This window comes from Narcine bancroftii, chromosome 11 (assembly GCF_036971445.1).
Source record: "Narcine bancroftii isolate sNarBan1 chromosome 11, sNarBan1.hap1, whole genome shotgun sequence".
In the NCBI taxonomy this organism is placed as follows: Eukaryota; Metazoa; Chordata; class Chondrichthyes; order Torpediniformes; family Narcinidae; genus Narcine; species Narcine bancroftii.
In genome coordinates this window covers 88,589,632-88,609,622 of record NC_091479.1, presented here as the reverse complement: position 1 = coordinate 88,609,622, position 19,991 = coordinate 88,589,632, and the positions used below count along the sequence as shown (strand labels likewise).

Sequence of the window (19,991 nt, the reverse complement as noted above, 5' to 3'; positions counted from 1 at the left end):
ATATAAACACACCCTCACCAATTTGAAAAGCTTTTTTCTAAATACCTGGTAATGCAGTTCATCCAGATCCCTCTGCTCCCCACAGTACCTGATCTATTCACCAATTACAGTCCAAAATGCATGTATTTACCATTTGCTTCCTTCTGATCTCCCACAACACATCTGGACCATTAGTATTGCACCAGGGATAGCTGGAATTTGTACATTTGCTCCTTTCAACAAGGTTAGTACATTTTTTTAACAACTTCATCTTAATTTTTTTGTTTAATTTTAAAAGTGTATTAAGTAAAAGCCTTGTTGATGTTTTCATTATTTAATTCTTCCGAGCTGTTAAAAGGACAATCTGAGGGCAGGGCCATGATCATTTGCTGTTACTCACAGATCACTCTACCTTAAGAGACAGAGACAGTTTGGACCAGCCATTTTCAATCTTTTTTTTGGAAACCCCACCACTCCCCACCCCCCAGGACTCTGCTCAAAGCTCATGGGCTCCCTTCACTATGAACCAGACAAGTTCTTCCATACTTCTCTCCTACCGACTACGTAAAAATATTTGTTATGTGAGGTGCAAAGAAAGCAAGGCTTTTATTAAATGTGCTGTGACCCCCCCTCCCCCACCCCCAGGGAAGAGGGTGGGGGTTGTTGTACAGCCCCTGCTGAGAATGGCTGGTTTAGATGAATGAGACTCCAATTGTAAATGCACCCATACAAACAGTATAGGAGGAAGAGAATGAGGATTGAACATGACCCAGCCAAATATGCTTCTTTAGATATGTGAAGATCATTTCATTCAGGCGGCATGGTTTGCGTATTGAGCGCAATGCATTTACAGCGCCAGCAATCAGGACCGGGCTTCGAACCCCACGCTGTCTGTAAGGAGTTTATATGTTCTCCTGTGTCTGCATGGGTTTTTCCCAGGGGCTCCGGTTTCCTCCCACCATTCAAATCATACTGGGATTGTAGGTTAATTGGGTAGTACGGGCTCGTGGGCTGAAAGAGCCTGTTATCAAGCTGTATGCCTAAATTTAAAAATGTAAAAATTTTAGCCAAACCTTCATTAGTTCTGTACTTTATTGCAGATTCTTCATCTTCAGCCACAATTAGCAAAAATTCAGAAAAGTTCAGGTTTTCACTGGCAGAACAAGAGCATTCCAAAGAATAGTTCTCTTTCCTACTTCATCAGCACCCACCAACTTTAATGCTGCTTCCTCTCAGCCTTTATCCAGACAATGAAACAGAGCAGCAATCAGAAGTGGTTCATTGAATGGAGACTGTGTGACGTTGCCTAATCACTACCAATCACTCTTAATAGACACCTGCAACTCCTTAGATTATCAGTTTTAAGATTAGCAAACTCATTTTGGCATGCTGGGTCTGACTGTTCCCCACACCCTGGGAATGGTCAGTGTGCCTACTTGCTTCAGGCTTGTTATGCCCTATTTTTAAAAGTCTGGCTGCAGCATGCACAACATTCTTGATACTCAATTTTCCAGCATGAAAGAACCACCAGAGACTGCTGAGAAAAAATAAGTTCCTTACCTTTATTTAACTTCACATGGAGCCAGATGTGCAGGCTTCTGGATATCAACAATGTGTGGACATCTGCCACCACAGGCCCCACTCCTCTGACACCCTGCACCTCACCCCTGACTATGTCTCCCATTTACTGCACACATTTGCCATAACCTAAACCTCATATTCTTTAACATTCCCTCAAATCCTTCATCTCTTTTATGAGTTCACCCACCTACCTAACCCGAACCACTAGTTCAGGTTGGTGACTTCTACAACTTAGAACTGCAGCCACAACATGTCCGATGAAACCAGGTGAGGGCTGATCAGCAAAATGATCAACTCGTTGGCACATTTTGTCCATTAAGTATAATTAATTAGCATGGAAGATTGCTGGGTGTCACCAAACTATTAAAGTTGATTATAGATCTAAAGTTACACAAACCTTTCAGTGTATGGGAGTTGTAGGTTAATTGGGGTATTTGGGCAGCACAGCCCATGGGCCGGAAGGGCCTGCTAACGTGTTATACAGTATGTCTAAATTTTATTTTTTTTTTAATGTACAAATGTGAGAAAGTAACCGGCAAAGGTTCCCGCAATTATGCACCTTCCACTTAACAATACTGGACAATAATTTTTTTCAAAAGATTTTCTTCCTGAAAAAAAATTAGGGATTATGATAGACAACTTCAAGCTGAGTACAAAGATAATTTCAGATTTTCAAATTCACATAGGAAGATGGAGAAACATTAAATTAACTTTTAATGAATTTGGCATGGCATTGACTTCCAAACACCTCCGAGCCTAGCTCTCAGGTTGACTGCACATGTTGTTGCAACAAATGTGAGGAGCCCAGAGTTGGTCTTGGTCACCAATTTTACAATCAAAGTAGAGCTCAGAGGCTTTCTTAATATGTGCAGTCGTGCCAAATCTTTGAGGCTGATGTGTATTCTTGCCACAAATGTTACAGTATGTATCACAGCTGTTTCGCCATTGGCGAAACATTTCTGCTGTATTGAATCTTCCTGAAGACAATAAATATTATTGCTATGGTCTGAAGAATGTGAATCAATATGCATCCAATCTATATCAATGCAAGTCATAGCATCTGTAAATGTGAGCTGCTTTTATAGCCTATCTGCATCTATTCCCAGGCCTAAGACAATATTTGCATTGCACCTGTACTGAATGCCTGCCCAGGCATGTTTAGACTGACCAAAAGAAGTTGCTTTAAGGGCATTATAGTAGTAGACTTAAAATATGAAAGGATACCACAAAAATAGTTTAAATCTAAAAATGTTTCATGAGAGGAAACTTTTAAGGTGATTCTGTGATCAGCAATCCCAAATCCATAAAATGCACACAAAAGTGTTCAGAAATCCAAATCTTCATTGCCCAGAGTAATCTACAGAAGGAAATTATATAACTTTGAAAATAATAAATAATCAGGAGTATTTCAGGTTGCCCATGGCAAGTTGTACAAAGATCACAGGAAATGGAGATTAATTGCAAAATTACTACCTATTTACACTAAATGAACAAGAGAATTCCTGAAAAATTATTTACCCTCCTGTCAGTTGGTTGCTTACATCAATGGATTGACTAACATGTCAAATGAGTAACGAGTGCTGAAAAATGCAGCAGTGCACAAAGGACTCAGTGATGTTGGATTGGTCTGAACATTCAAAGATTATTTTCTCCATCTGTTCCCCAAAAAAAATGAATTAGATAAGTCTTAGGTTTGAGTTGAGTGCATAACGCTGTGATTGGTAAGGAGGAGTACAGGGACCAGACAAAATCAGAAGCAGCATTAAGGATGGCCATGTATTCGATGAGAGGGGATGGGGCCTGAATCTGTCAGATCAGCTAAGGTTATCAGAAATCTGCCATTATAGATGCTGTGGCAGGAGATGGGTATGTGGGACAGAGACGGAGAAGAGATTGGTGCTGGGATCTGCAGCAGGGATACATAAGGCAGAATTATTGTTGGCAATGCAGGGATGATAACAGAACAATAGTTTTAGTGTCTTCCATGGACAAACATGGAGAGCGTAAGGTTGTGGGCTCCTTGTTCAAAGGCAGTTGGAGGTAAGATGAAGAATGAGCCATCAGGGAAGCCATGAAGGCCATGTGTTCATAGTTTGTTCTCTTTCTCTTCTCCACATTATGTTTTTATTTCATTCTGAAGCTTTCTTCTCATATTCTTTCAGCACGAGTTTAATAGCTTTAACGATGCTGCCCCTCCCCCCAAGTTTATAGATAAAGCCTCTGACTGGAGTGGCCCTTACTAAGCAGGGATAAGGAGACACTTTAAGAGAGTCATCCCAGTAGCAAGTGGCATCAACCAGCTCTTTTTCCTGGGTGGCACCATTGCTGTTTCACAAAACTTTATTCAAACAGTTGCTACGAGCAGAGCATGACTAGGCACTCCGCTGACTGAATATTTGCTTCCATCTTTATCAAAAGTTCATGTGTTACTTCAGAGAACATTTACTTTTACAATTTTAAACTTATGTACTTTTAACTACTCTTTCATTTTAATTTATTTTAGTTTTTTTATGTATTTCCTCTATTTTTTTTTGCCAGCTGCTTAAGGCTGCTGGTTGCTTGGATTCTGGATACAAATCTTATCTGCACCTCATGATGAATTATGCATCTCTTGTAAACTAAATAGAACATTTAACTGCTCCTGGGTATCATAACACATTGGGAGAAAGATCTGGAAATGAGGGCTCTCTTTATTAATTATTTTTGTTCTCATATTTCCTGGTATGACCAAAATAGTCAATATTTTATTAATAAAACTAATCATTTGGTGAGCCTTGTTACTCTTTTGTTGGGTTTACCTTTCACTTCATTCTTTTCACTCAGTTCTCCTTTATTCGAAACATTCCTCTTCACTATTCCAGTCTCTTGTATCTAGTCTGTACCTGTCAGTCATGTTCTTAACCTCCATCTATTTCACTATTCAGTTTGTTCTCTTTCACTTTCTCTGCTCCACATTGTGATTTTGCTTTATTTTACTCAGAAGTTTTCTTCTCATATCCTTTCAGCCTACATTCAACAGCTTTAACAATACCGAATGTGACCTGCTACAGAATTCATTTCACCTGGCAGCTCATCCAATAAAATGGGCTTGGGAATTTCTGGCATAATTCTCAATATATACATTTCTGGGCAGTTGAATTTCAATGCATCAAGTATTAAATAAGACATCAAACACTACAGAGAGAAGAATATTATTGTTAATGATTACTTCGGAGATGGTCAACTTGCAGTTCTGCTCTTGTCTTGCTTTTTTGTTCCTCTTCAAGAACCTTTGACATGAGGATCATGAAACCAAAGCCACTAACAAAAAGTTTCGACAGCCCTCTGAATTCCAGCTCTTTGAACAATAACCATGATCATCCTAACATGAATCCTGAAACGTATTTAACTTTTCATGACCAGCCAAACCATTGTAATGCTGCATACACATTTTTGTCTTATTAAATTAACATTTATGCGCCCCACTGGTGTCTGACAAACTGCTTCAAAGGAAGAACAGATGTGAAGAGTATAGATCAATTTAACAAAGGTAACACAGATGTGAGAAGCAATGGGGCTCGACAAGTTGATGACAATCAAAGGAACCTCTTGAAGTTTCTTGAGGGAGCAGAGTTAAAAATCAAGTCCAAAATTAACAACATCAGTGGGTACAATTTCCTGGTGTTTTTTGACACCAAAATGTCAAGTTAATCCTATTCTGGTAAATTAGATCATAAAAACTGGTGTATAAAAACATAAAAACTCAGCTCTTGAAAAGAGGCCCCAAAGAAAGCAACAAACTCCTATTAAGTATTCTTTCTTCAAGTGTGACAGCAAATCTAAGAGCATGCAATTGTCAAAGCTTTTCAATTTTAATGTGATTGATGTCAAAACCTTAAAAGTTCGAGCATTGAAGTATAAAATATAGGCAGACTATTTTTAAATCAAAATATATGAAATGCTACTTTATTATTTTGTTGTTTTTAAAGATTTATAGCCTTTGGAAGATGCATTTCAACCCCTTTTCAATATTTTACAAGATTAAAATGATAAGGGTAAAGGTAATGGTTCTGTTATTGGCATGTAATACTACATTTAGAATGTAACATACATGAAATTCTTTAACTTTTGTCGACTTAAAGCAGACAGAGAGTCACCACTTTGTCCAGCGCCCCTCATAGAAACCTATAGTTCCTAAGCAGTCTCCCTTCCAAGTGCCTGCTGAGCTTCTGAGATCAGACAATCTCAAACGTATTCAGAGTTAAGGAATCAAGAGGAGATGCTGGATATTTTAACTGCTACAGACTGAAATAGCATTGCACCCAATCACTAGTCTGTTTGCAGAAAGAGACAGACGGCCTTTGACTCTCCCAAATAAAACGGCGATGCTGCTGGAGCTGCAAAAACGGCAGAGCCTCCACTGGTGCGGATCCACAGAGAGTGAGAAGCGAAGTCACAGCACTCCCCAATGGGTTCCAACCACCGCAGTGACTGTTATCAGCTCCAAATAGATTTTAAAAGACCCGTTAAAGGAGTCAATGGTGGTTTATTTTAAAATCCCACAACTGCCGGATCTGGTCCAAGATGACTGTGCTATGATCAGCAGTGGCCATGAGGGGTTGCACACCCTGGGGAAGTGGAGAACTGGTGAAGGGCACCAGAAAACGGGGAGACCAACTTTCACAAGTCCAGAAATTTGCCAAGGTTTCCGCTGACATACCAAAACTTCGCAAACTCCTGAGGAAATAGATCCGCTGACGTGCTTTCTTCACGATACCATTTGTGTGTTGGGTCCAGGAAAGATTCTCTGAGATAGTGACTCCCAAGAACTTAAATTTTCTCACCCTCTCCAACTCTGATCCACCAATGATCATTGGATTGTACACCTCTAGTTTTCCCTTCTTGAAGTCAACAATCAGCTCCTTGGTCTTGGTGACATTGAGTGCAAGGTTGTTGTTGGTGGACCATTCAGCCAAGTTTTCAATCTTCCTCCTGTACGTTGACTCAGTGCCCCTTTTTATACAATCCACTACTGTGGTATTATCCACAAATTTGTAGATGATATTGTTGTCAACCGAGCCACACAGTCATAGGTGTAAAGCAAGTAGAGCAAGGGGTTAAGAATACAGGCCTGTGGTGCTCCAGTACAGGTGGAGATTTTGGAGGAGATACTCTTACCAATGCTCACTGATTATGGTCTGGGGAGGTGGGGGTGAGGAAATTAAGGTTTCATTTACACAGTGGGGTGTAATTAGAGTTTGCTGATCAATTTTGAGGGGATGATGGTGTTTTATGCAGAACTGTAGTCTATAAAGAGCATCCTGATCCATGCATCTTTGATCTCCAGGTGTTCCAGAGCTTTGTGTAGAGCCAGTGAGATGGGATCCACAGTAGATTCCACACTACAAAAGTAAAATTGGATTGGATCCATGTGCCATTCAGACAGGAGGTGATGTGTTTTCAAAACACTTCATCACTGTTAATGTGAGTGTCATTGGACAATCGTCAATAGTCAGTTAGGCAGGTTATCCCACTCTTCTTGGGCAAAAAATACAATTGATGCCAGTGTGAAATAGGTGGGTACCATGCTGTGCTGGAGTGAGATTTTGAAGATAGCCCTGAATACATTGGTGAGTTAGTCAGAACAGATTTTTAATACTCGACTGGGTACTCAATCTGAAACAAATGCTTTCCTCATTGTACATTGGTGGAAATGTATAGATTTGACATTAATGATGTGAAAAGCCTTTGAATGGTTTTCTTTTTTGTAAATAATTTATCATGAGTAAAGTCTATTTTGAAAAAAATTTGAAAATATCTTGCTTGCATTCTGCAGATGCATTTAGATAATATCTTAAATTCAGCTTCCTCCCAGTCAGTCAATTTAAAAAGCCAACACAATTTGCTTTTATTTTGCATGTATATTGCTGGGTGGAGCAGCTGACCTGCCAAATGAAATTGTATCATCAATCTAATGCATTTTGGCTGCACCATTGCATGCAGAGATATCCCCATGGTAAAATAATGGTCATCTTGAATGGAATACTAATCAGTTTTTGCTCATTTTCATTATTCACTCAGCTCTTGCTGAGTTCAAATTTAGAAACTTCTACAATAACCTTGGGATTTAAAGACTACTAGTCTGTTCAGTATTCTGATAGATAAAGATAACCCATGATATCGGGCTTTCAAAAGCTTGATCTTTAATTGCGTTATCATTTATAGTGTCAACCAGCAACCATCCAAGGAAATGGAAAGTATTCTACTGATACACCTGACTTAATGCCTTGTAAATGATGAGCTTTGGGGGTCAGGAATGCTTGTGGTCATTGAATTTGGAATAAAAGATTATGGAGAACTGGCATAGTTGCAAGAAGCATGAATGATCCATGGTCCAAATAAATGGTGGGGCAGGTTTGGGGTCCCCTATTTTCATGTTATTGTGTTGTATTTAAATATTATTTGCTTCTTATTAATCCGAAGAAGTATCTGTTTGGAAGAGACAGGAGTCAGGAGTTTGATTTGCTATTTTTCTTCTGACTACCGCATTGATCGCAAATTCACCATGGTTGTAATCTTTCAGAGCCATGCTGAGAAACTTCAATTACATTTTTACCTGTGAATTATGTTTTTTGCACAGCCACTTCACTCTGGGATATTATTTCCTTTTTTCTGGATGGGTGGGGTGTAAAAGGTATGGAACTGAAATGGGGGGAGCCACTCTAGTCCCATCTTTTTTTTTCGCCAAAGCCCCTAGTAAAATTCCAAAACTGTCTGCAGTGTAAACTGCACTCCTGGCATTCCGCCACCAATTCAAGTCATGACATGTATGGTGTAACATAATTTTTGTAGTGCTGCCTGCTCTCTCCTGCGGCCCACTGTCCCACTCTGTCCTGCTGCCTGCTCTCTATTGCAGTGGGCCTTTAAGCCTAACCCTAACCTTAACCCCAGATTTAATACTAGGTCTGCCTTAGTGTAAGGGCAATCACAAAGATTTGATACTAGGTCTAGCAGATTGTCAGCCAGCTGGTGTGTGGGTTTGTCCTTAGTTTGAACCACCTGATGCCCCCTGCTCCACTCCCCCACCATCAACCCACTACCAGCCCCCAACAATAGGTAGCGGTGATTAGTAAGGGATTACTTATGGGTGATCTGTGAGCGGAAAGAAAAAGTTTGAAATCCACTTCTATAGATTTTTCCGTGCTCTTTTATAAATTGTATGCATATGTTTTATTAAATTGTCCATGTATTTTCCCACACTCTTTTATACATTGTGTGTGTATTAAATTGTGCGCGGTTTTCCCCATGCTCATTTATACATTGTGCACATATTCCTGCTATGATTTTCCCATGCTTTTCTATTCATTGTTGTGTGATAAAAGTAATGTTTGATAGCAAATCCTTGTGTCCAGACTCGTCTCTCATCGACCTACTTTCTCAACAAAACAATGACTAGTGTGGGAGCAACCACGTTACTGTTGGGATTACACGCCATTATCACCCTAATTTCAACCTGGCATATAAGACTGGGGGAATATTTTTGAGCCATTTTTTGGGAAAAACATGCCATCTAAATATGATATGTTACCCTTGATACTAGACGCAAACGCTAATGCTGCCACTTTTGCTTGTGGAATGCCGACTTGCTGTGTAAAAAGATACACTGAACTGGAAAATTGCCAGTTTTGTTCATTTCAGTGTGAACAACTAATGCTGGCATATCGGAGGGTCTTCATTATGGAAATATCACGGGATTGCTGTGTAAAAAAAACATATCTGATGAGCCCAAGATGACAAACATAGCAATAAAAATTTCTGAACAGAACCAGTGGTCTGTGTAGAGTCATCTATCTGATATTCTGGGCCAAGAAGAACCAATATCCTTCAAAGATCATGAGGTACAGTGTTACATATTTTCTACTGTCTCTCATTCTGCTCAGCACTGAAAGATTCTGGTTGAACTAGTAGTGAAAATCATAACTGTCCCAGTTCTCTGTTGATATACTGTGCAAGTTTTGTGGCAGTATCCTGTACACATCAGGGGATTTCTCAGGTATGTCTCTGCAAATTTATGCCAAAGCTCTCTAGACTTAGGTAAGTGGGGCACCTCTCAAGAGGGAGTGAGTGAAATGACAATTAAAACATCTCAGCAGTTTATAGATGGCGACAGATTTCCATACATGCCAGACTTCTGCCAAGTAGTAGAATGGAACATTAAATTATATTAGTTTGCAATCTTTTCAAGTCCCAATCCATGTTATTCCATCATCTATAACACTGCTTTTTCCTTGTTTACAGTCATACTACCCTTTACATTAGTTTCATTCAAACTGAATGTGATCAGATTGCATCAAAGAAGGTCATTAAAAAACTCCAGAGGTTGTTAACTTGCCATCAATCTTCACTCCATTGAGGACATCTACAAGAGGTGGTGTCTTAAGAAAGCAGTCTCTATCCTCAAAGACCCCCCACCACCCAGGCCATGCCCTCTTCACTCTGCTACCATCGGGGAAAAGGTACAGGAGCATGAAAACATGCACTCATGGGGCACAAGGACAGCTTCTTCCCTGCTGTCATCAGATTCCTGAATAATCAATGAACCAAAAACACTGCCATACTTTTCATGCACTATTTATTTTTAAATTTATTGTTGTAAGGTCGTTTATATGAATGTTTCCACTATGATGCTGCCACAAAACACTGAATTTCATGAGTTGTTCATGATAATAAATTCTGATTCTGAATGAACAATGAACTATAGACATTGTCTCTCCGTGTCTTTTACTTTTTCTTGCATTTTGTGATGTGGTTTATATAAATGTTTGCACTGTGATGCTTCCGCAAAACAACAAATTTCATGAAACGTTCTTGATTCTGATTAGATAAAAGGAAAAGTGGAATTAAACTATATGCATTTTTATTCTCTCTGTCAGTAGTCACATTTTCTTCATATTTATCAGTTGAATTTACAAGCAAAAATTGACTAGAGAGCTACATTTCAGAAATGAGATTGCTGTCTTAATATTAAAATAAATTGCCTCAATCAATTTAAGTCAAGTCAACTTTATTTGTCGTTCATACCATGCTCGCACGGTAAAGACGAGATAGCAGGAAGGTGTCCTGGTAGAATTGATGTCAATGGGAATCAAAGGAACTCACTCCAATGCTTGGATGTGCTTTTCACAGAAAATGGTAGTAGTTGTTGGAGGTCAATCCCACTAGGACATCATCTATATAAAGTACACTGTTTGACCTGCTGAGTTCCTCAAGCATTGTGTTTTTACAAAATGACATTATGGTAAGTTTTTTTTCTTACAGCAAGACACGGACAATGTTCAGGGCTAAAAGTGACAAGCACCATTCATGCAATTCAAATGCCAGACACGGATTACACTGGACAACGAAGATTTTTCTTCTTTAACACTTTTGGGTGTATTTTATGGATTTTAGGCTGCTGATCGTGAAAATTACCTTAAAATTTTCCTATCATGTATCATTTTTTTAGATGTAACCTATTTTTGGGATTTCCTGTCATATTTTAAGTCTACTTCAAGCAGACAAAACAATGAAGTGCAGCATGTCATTGAAAATTTATTTAAGTAAATTTAACATTTCTCAAACTTTCTTTGTGATACAGAAAATCTGAAATCATCTGTGTTCATCTTGCAGTTGTCTATCATAATTTCTCGTTTTATATCAGGAACCAAACATTTTGAAAAAAAAAATTGTTGTCCTGTGTGATCCCTAACTACCTATTCATAACAATCCCATGGTTACTCTGTACTCCAATGTATTCAATACTTGGAGTTTACTATTGACCAGAAAATAAAATGGACCAACCGCATAAATGCATTTCTGCTATAAATTAGTTCATGAATGGATATCCTGCAGTTTTTTATTATTTATTCATTTTATAGGATCTGGATGATGCAGGTAAGGCCACCTTTTTTGCCCATCCTCAATATTCCTTGAATAAATAGTGGTGAGCCATTTTCTGAACCCTTTGGATTCCATTTCCCTGTTTTCAGGGATTACCAACAAGCATATTCCTTGTCCCCATTTTCCAGAACTGATTTTATACCCAACCACCAGCTGGTTCATACTGGTGTTTGTACTTTAGTTTACCCATGTACCCAGTCCAGAGCATTTATTATGAATAGTTAAAAATGGCCAGTGTCCAAAGGGTTAAAGCACTGCAGCCCACCTGCTGAAGTTATCTGTTACAGAGTTTTATGTTGTGTATTGGCCTATGTGCTGTGTGGTTTTATGTTAAAAAGTGACAGTTTGCCTTCGAGAGCCAAGGTGAAGGTGGACTGCTGAGAGAGTGGGAGACGGACTGGGCATGTGCAGAAAATGATCTAAAAATTTCCGGACTTGGACGATGAACCACCACTGCGTGGTGCTGTGGAGTGGAAGAAGGCCCAGAGCATGAGTCATGGTCTGGAGGACAGTTTAGAATGTTGGGATTTCAAAAAGGATGAACATTCCGAAGGCATGCAGAAGGATCCAGACCAAGCCAGTGGTTCCGCTCTCTCTGCAACACAAGACAACTTTGAATTTTGTGCTCTCTCTCTCTCTCTCTCTCTCTCTCTCTCTCTCTCTCTCTCTCTCTCTCTCTCTCTCTCTCTCTCTCTCTCTCTCTCTCTCTCTCTCTCTCTCAAAGATCTGTTGGCTTCAGTTTACCAAACAAACTGAATTTTGTTTGATCTTTGCTTCAGTTGAGATCGAAGTTTTGTGAGTCTTGTGTGTTTTGTGTCTAAGTTTTTCTGTGGGCTGGTTGGAAATATAACTTAGACTTTAATTACATGTTATATTTAGGCTGGGGAATTTATTAGTTTTACACTGTTATAGAGATTTTCATAGTAACCAGTGGGCATTGTTATAAAAGGGGGGGATTTTGAATTAAAGTTTGGAGGTGAATTTTTGTTAATAAAGTAATTGTTCATCTTTACCCCTGTGTGATATGCTTTCTTTGTGGTTGCAGGTTTGATCTTGTAACAGATGGGAGAGAGTTCAGAATGGATAAAAGAGATCCTCAACAGCAATGCCCACTTGCCCAAAAATTAATTAGAAACTAAAAAGTGACCTTTCCCTATGGTACTGAGCAATTAAAAGTAAATATTATGTTGTTGGTTTTATTCATTGATGTTAAGCTTCTGTGTAGAGTACTAGTTCATTCACTTATTCTAGTTAAGCCTGATAGCATTGACTGTCTGGCCCCAGTCAGGTATAAGTATACACACTTGGAACCCAGTGGAGAGCATCATTTAATAATTTATTATAACGTGAGCTGACTGATTATTTTAATCTTCAATCTATTGCAGAGATTAAGGACATGGAAGAAGACCCCAAAAGACAAAAGTAAATGAACCTGGGTTGAAAGAGTCTCATAATGATTTTACTTGTTTTATACTACAATAAATTTATAAATCTTATTAACTTGTAAACTGAGAGCTGATTGAATGTAATAATTAGGAATGTTATCGATAATGTATTCGTTCCCTCATAGAATACAAATTCAATCAGAACAAAGGGATCTTCATCAATTTCCTCAGCAGGGACACATGTCCCTCATGATTCAAAAGCTGACAGCAATAGAATTCCAATTATTTTTAATTATTTTGATTTGCAGATCAGTGACAGTTTATTCAATGTGTACATGACAAAGACACATCAACTGTCAGTGGTGCTTTTTCCTCCACTTTACATGTAGACATCACTTGACAGATTCACTTAAAACAATGACCTAATCTTCACTGGAAAGTGACATTGATTTGAATCCACCATCTATCGTTCCTGTATCCAAACTTCTGATCTTTGCTAAAGTGTGTGGTCTCTTAATCCTATCAAAATCCATTCTTGTACCTGCTACTCTTGACAAAAAAATTGACAGAATTTTTTTCCCTTCCTTCTCAACCAGACTGACAGTTAATTTAGCTCGGTGGTTCTCAACCTTTTTCTTTCCACTCACACACCACTTTAAGTATTCCCTATGCCATGGGCGCTCTGTAAGGGATTGCTTAAGGTGGTATGTGATTGGAAAGAAAAAGTTTGAAAACCACTGTTTTAATCGCACCAAATTGGCTCGTTATGTGCATGGTTTAATAACCCCAAAGGAAATGGGCCATTGACAATTTTTCTTTACCAAAATATTTCAGTAACAATTGGAATAATTACTGCAACCTTCGAATATTCTGGCTCCTTCCTCCCAAGAAATTTCTCAACCTTCCGTTCCCACTCACATCCCACCTTAAGCAATCCCTTACTAATCACAGAGCATTAATGGCATAGGGATTACTTAAAGTAGTATGTGAGTGGAAAGAAAAAGGTTGAGAACCACTAATTTAGCTCTTCCAATTCCTCCAACTAAAATCAAAAAATTATACAGGATTGCAATCAAACCTATATGACCTTTTGGTTTTTGATACTCCACAACCGCAATTTGACCAGATAGAATAGCATGAAAATGAGGAATAATGAAAAGAAGATTTGATAAGATCCTGCAATGGTAGGTTAGTCTGGAAGTATAGATCACATGGGATCCAATGTGAGCTGGTAATTAGATTCAAAAATTTCTTGGGAGGAAGGAGCCAGAATATTCGAAGGTTGCTTATCTGACTGGAGGCCTGTGGGTCCACTGTTGTATGTTTTGGATTACAGTAGAGTTACCATGATTAGTATATTTGCAGATGAGACCAACTTGGTGGTGTAGTGGAATACTGAGAAAAAATATCCAAGTTTATGGCAGGATCTAAATCCAATGGGATGATGGGCCAAGGAACAGCAAATGGAATTTAACTCTGACAAATATGAGATGAGGCACATGGTAACTCAAACCAGTATAGACTGAAGAATAAAATAATCATTCATTCACATTATAATAAATGATTAAGTAATGCTCTCCATAGTAAAAAGAAGAATCCTGAGGAGTGTTGTAGAAGCGAAAGACACATAAGAGTACAGGTGGATAATTAGTGGCAAATCGGTTGGTCAGGGTTGTGAAAAAGGAATGCTGACCTTCACTCGGCAAAGTGAAGTTGAGGCATCATGTTATAGCTGTCCAAGTCGATGGTGAAATTGTACTTGGAATACTGTGTGCAATTCTGATCAGCCAGCTATAGAATTCCTGTTAAATTGAAAAAGGTGCAAAAGAGATTCAGGAGAATGTGAGATTTGAGGGCTTGAATTGTAGAGCAAGGCCTGGTCTGCCAGAGGCTGAGAGGTAACCTTATAAAGGTATATAAAATCATGATGGGAATTGATAAAATAAATGGCAAATATTTTTCCCCAAATGTAAATGATTCAAGAACTAGAGGGCATAGGTTTAATGCAATAAGGGAGTGATTTAAGAGTGACCAGAGGAATTACATTTTCACTCAGAGGGTGATCCATATTGAGAATGAGCTTCCAGAGGAAGTTATGGAAGTAGTTACAATTTTGACATTCAAAACCCACTTGGTTAGTGTTTAGAAAGACATGGGTAAATGCAGGCAAATGGGAGGAGCCCACAATGCCAATGTGGATGGCATGGATGAGATGGGCTGAAGGGCCTGTTCTGCATGTCTCTATGGCTGTGACTCATATTCACCTCCACCAACTCAGACATTAACACTGCAATTTGCTCAGACAGCTTCTGCTTCTGTGGAGAACCCATACATAACATAACATGTGGGCAATCGTGGGTAACATAACATAACATAACAATTACAGCATGGAAACAGGCCATTAGGCCCTTCTAGTCTGCACCGAACCAAACATACATGAGAACAACCAGAAGAAAGAATAGTTTTGTGCCAGTTTCCTGCTGGGTAAGGTCAAACACACTGAGATGAGAGCTTGGAAAGGCTGGCTGTAGAACTAGTTAATTGGTATGCACAATGTTGAAATAGAAAACCTATCAGAAAGTTTGTTTTCAGTTTCCTGCAGACTTCAACGGTGAAATTTAACTGTACATGAATCCATGGACATATTTACCACTGTAACATCCACTGTTCATGACCTATGTTCATTCTTTCAATCTTGCTACATTCTGGGGGATGGTCCACCAAAGTATCTATACCTCAGAATATGTTGTTTGGCAGAAGCAATGAAGTCAACAAATTCAAGACTTGTTGTACTCCACATAGATTTCTGCAAGTTGAAGAAAACTTTAAAGATATCAGATTGTTGAAACAGGCAAAAGGAACAAACTTCTAGATACTTGTTGTTGGTTATAAATAGCATTTGTGAGGGCTTCTTTATGCTGCCCAAAATATGGTCCATTATGTTTGCTAAAAAGAGATCATTATCTGAAGTGATGCTCCAAAGTGCTGCGGCCTGTACCAAGTCAGCAAATTGATTAACCTCACACTTTGCTTCCCTGCAAACTCTTGATGGAGGTTCAAAACAATTTGACCACCATCTTGGGGTTCCAAGAGTAATTCTGTTCACACAAATGAGTGCTAATGAGTTCACTTATTCACCATTAAATGCTTAGATTTCCTTACATTATTGATCTTTGAATACAAGAATTTTAAGGCTACATTAACTGCATTGGAAGAGGAAATATTTGCAGAATCAAGGATCACATCAACAACCAAGGAATGATCTTGAGCTAAAACAGTTGTCATTATGGGGACAGAAATAAAATATCAAAGATTCATAAGTTTGACCCAGATGTTTCAGTCGAAGCTCATTAAACCCAAAATAAAGATCTGTATTTTTGCAACTCTTCAACTTGAAACTACTGCACTCGGCTTATTCCAGTAGTGATTACGATTTCCAAAAAATGATTGTCAAATTATTTCTCACATTATGTACAAAAATTAAATATAATCACCCACAGAAGTTGTGGAATTGTATTACACTATTCTAATGATATAAATTGATTGTTCTTAACTTCCAAAAAAAATTGTTGAGATGCTTCATCAAGACAATTTTTTAAAAAAATCAAACAGTAGAATGGAGAAATGGAAGGACAATAAAATATGAACTAGTGAGTTCACCCATTCACCGATGAGATTAGCCTCAGAACTTGGTCCTTGGGGGCGTGGAAGGCATCCATGAAGAAATTCTGCTGGAATTGAGCAAGAGTGAAGACTTTCTGCTTTGTGTAACATTCAGTGAGTGAACACTGACAGTTCATTATCATTCACTCCTTTTCCTTAACAACATGGTGTCTAGGAACCATTCCTTTCTTAAGAAAATAGATCTTGCAAGAGTTTCCAGTCCAAAGCCATAGTTTGTATTTCCATAAAAATAGACCCATTTACCTTGAGAATTCGACTGTACATCATCAAATCCATGCCTTTTAAACCCGGGAAGCTGAGTGGTATAAAAACCACAATGTCCTCCAAAACATTTTAAGTACTTGTCAGGAATCGTCAAAATTGTAATGGGCTAAGTAAATATTAGGGAAAGAAAAAATTTCACACATGCTGAATTCATCACGGTACCAAAATTTAAATGCTTCTTTTCACCAACTGAGGAAAGGTCATGGCACTTGTAAATTAAGGACAATTCCACAGATAAAAATAGTTTAAAGAAGTTCTATATTAATGGAATCAGGCAAGCTAAAATGTCACCTTCAGTCTGCACTACCACATTTTCCCTGACACCCTTATAATGGAACAGAGTAATTCCAGATCAACGAGGAGTATAGTGCTTAATAGCAGTAGCATTATTACATTTTTTGAACTGGATGATACAGCATTTGGTGATGATATTTAATTTCATTGAAAGTAATTTTAATAGGCATTTCCCATAAAGTTATTTGACTGAAAATGCAACGGATTATTAAGAGCTGTATTGTATAATTTATACATATATGTCAGATGCAAGGAAGCCAAGTACTTCCCTCATTTCAGCTAATGGCTTTTTTCATTATTTAATGATAAAAAGTTATTAGAGTCTCATTGGTGACTTGATGTTACCATAAATCAGTACATTAGGACAGAAATTCCAGTAGGAAGAATATGTTACAAAGATGTACAGCAAGCTTAGGGAGGCGGAAGGAAAGTAGGCAATTGGTCTAAACCCTGTTCTATTTTGATTTAACAATTTATTTGGCAAGGTTTGCAAATGTGAAATGTGAGTTCTCAAAAAAATGTGTGAACTGAGACTAATTAAAGGGCTGAACATCATGCAAAATTACATAAATAGGTCTTTGGCAAAATTTTCACAGTTTCCACTGACAGTGTTGTGAATCTATAAACATGGGCATTGGAACTAAAAGATGTCAGTTTGTGCTATTTTAGTCATTGAATCGCAACTATTAGAACTTTTTGGATCAGTTTATTGGTGTGCTATTTTTCATTTTGATAAAACTGTCTATTGCTTATTTAATACATTTCATTCTCAGCCTGTCTGTGGCTGCAGTAAAATAGGTTTCATCTGCAACTCAGAAGGAGGAATAGGACTGAAAGAACTTTAATACAGATTAGAAGACAATCACACTCACCATATCAGGGTGCCTTGACTGACCTCCTAAAGCTTCAATTGTAGCTGAGTTTATGAGTAAATACACCTAAAATGCCAAACCACGATCTCAACTTCACAAGGATTCAGTAGGTCAAGTGCCATTGCCATTATCTGTTTCTTGCACTTCTTGCACTTGGCCTAATTCTATACTCTTGAGATATTCTCCACAACTGTTTAGGATAGCAATGGTGCTGATTCTGGGTTCTTTCAAGGAAGTGACATCATTAAAGCTTATTCATTTGGGCCTGGCTTTGATGACTTGCATCATTAAGGGACCGGAATGCATTTGAATGGTAAGTGTGGGAAACATTTTTCAGTGATATGCCAACTCACAATTGTCTCAAAGCTGGATCATATAGCACCTGTTCATTAAGCACTAATTACACAAAATTGGAAATAATCAAGAGTAGATCGTGCCAGTGAATATTTCAGGGTGAAATTATGATAACTGCAAAATTGTATCAGGTTCTTTGTTGAGCTCACCCATTTCTTCATGGCATCCAGCAAATACCTAATGTTGTTATTTCTGTAATGTCCTGCTTCGGCCCTTGCCAACATAAATTAAGCTTTATACAAAAACTGACACAGAACAATCCCAAGAGAACAAAGAGCATATCATGTTTGTTTGTTGATTTCTTCGACTACTCAAAGGAACATTCTGTTGCCAACAATTGACCTGACTAGGTCAATACAGGATTTGCTTTAAATTCCTCTCACACAAAAATTACACCCAATTGACCTACAACCCTAGTACGTATTTGAAGGGTGGGAGGAGACCAGAGGTCCTGGAGGAAACCCACACAGACATGGGGAAAACATACAAATTCCTAACAGACAGCACCATATTTGAACCCCAGTCACTGGCGCTGTAACAGCATTACACTAACCCCTATGTTAAATGTGCCTCCCCGTACAAATTTTGCAGGCTCAGGATTTCCAAGGATCTTATTACTGTGATATCGTGTTGGAAGGCCTTCAGAAATATTCTCATGTTTAGTTTTCTCTTCAGTGGAAGTTAAATTCATGTTGACACATCTTCCTCATCACGGACCCTTTTCAAATGTCTTCAGTAGATCTATGTCTTGTCCTAATTTCCTGTTCATTACTGCACCAGGGAGATCACCAAGACACTGTTTACAGAAAGAAATGCAAGGAGAATAAAAAAATGTTGATCAGTGAAAGTGCCTGGTTAATGATCAGTGCCCACAGGGTGAGCCAAAGGGCTCGCTTCAGCACTGTATCTCTCAATATTGTTATGGAAAGTTTTAGATTTTATCGACTATGCTTCAGCTAATAAATGAAAGCATTTTTTATGCCCATTTAATCACCTTAACTTGTTCCATTATCTGTAAGGTGGATGCAAAAAGTACTCCCTGTTGAGAGATGCTTCTCCTGAGCAGCATACAAGTATCATATTCTCGACTGCAAGGAACCCTAGTTGACAGTGAGAGAGCCCAGATGATGCATAAAAAAACTCGCATCTTGCTTTCCAGCTCCATCTGCACCGATTTAATGCTTGAATACATAGATGAATGATTCCTGGCTTCAACTAATTAAATGGCTTGCTATAAACATTTCTGCATTTCCTGAAGAGAAGCACAACACTTAAGAATTCAGATCTCTGAATGAAATATACTTTCTGGAAATAACCAGAGCCTGAGGTCTAAGCTATTGTTTGAAGATCACCATGTTATCGACATCATGCTCGACATAGGCATCATGGACCAAAGATTCTGCAGTAAAATCCCCATTATGCAGAATTCAAGCAACCAGGAGACTCAACCAACAGGCAAAAAAACAATCAAAGAATATAAATAGGTTAAAAAATACAAACGTTTAAAATCCCCCCCCCCCACCACAACCCCAGTGGTTAGTTCACCAATCATCCAACACACAGTTGCAAATTCACTTATCCAGCAGCTACCAATCCCCATAGGTGCTGGATACCAGAGGTTTTACTGTATATTCTTTACAAGAGTATAAATTTCCTTCAG

At 38.4% G+C, this 19,991-nt stretch overlaps 1 long non-coding RNA gene across 1 annotated transcript; it reads left to right on the top strand.

Moving 5' to 3' along the window:
* Positions 1 to 12,040: 12,040 nt before the first annotated feature.
* LOC138745608 (uncharacterized) lies at positions 12,041 to 12,974 on the top strand. The gene is made up of 3 exons (XR_011346361.1): positions 12,041 to 12,273; positions 12,524 to 12,653; positions 12,864 to 12,974. It is a non-coding gene; the product is annotated as an uncharacterized lncRNA (long non-coding RNA).
* The last annotated feature ends 7,017 nt before the right edge of the window (positions 12,975 to 19,991 follow it).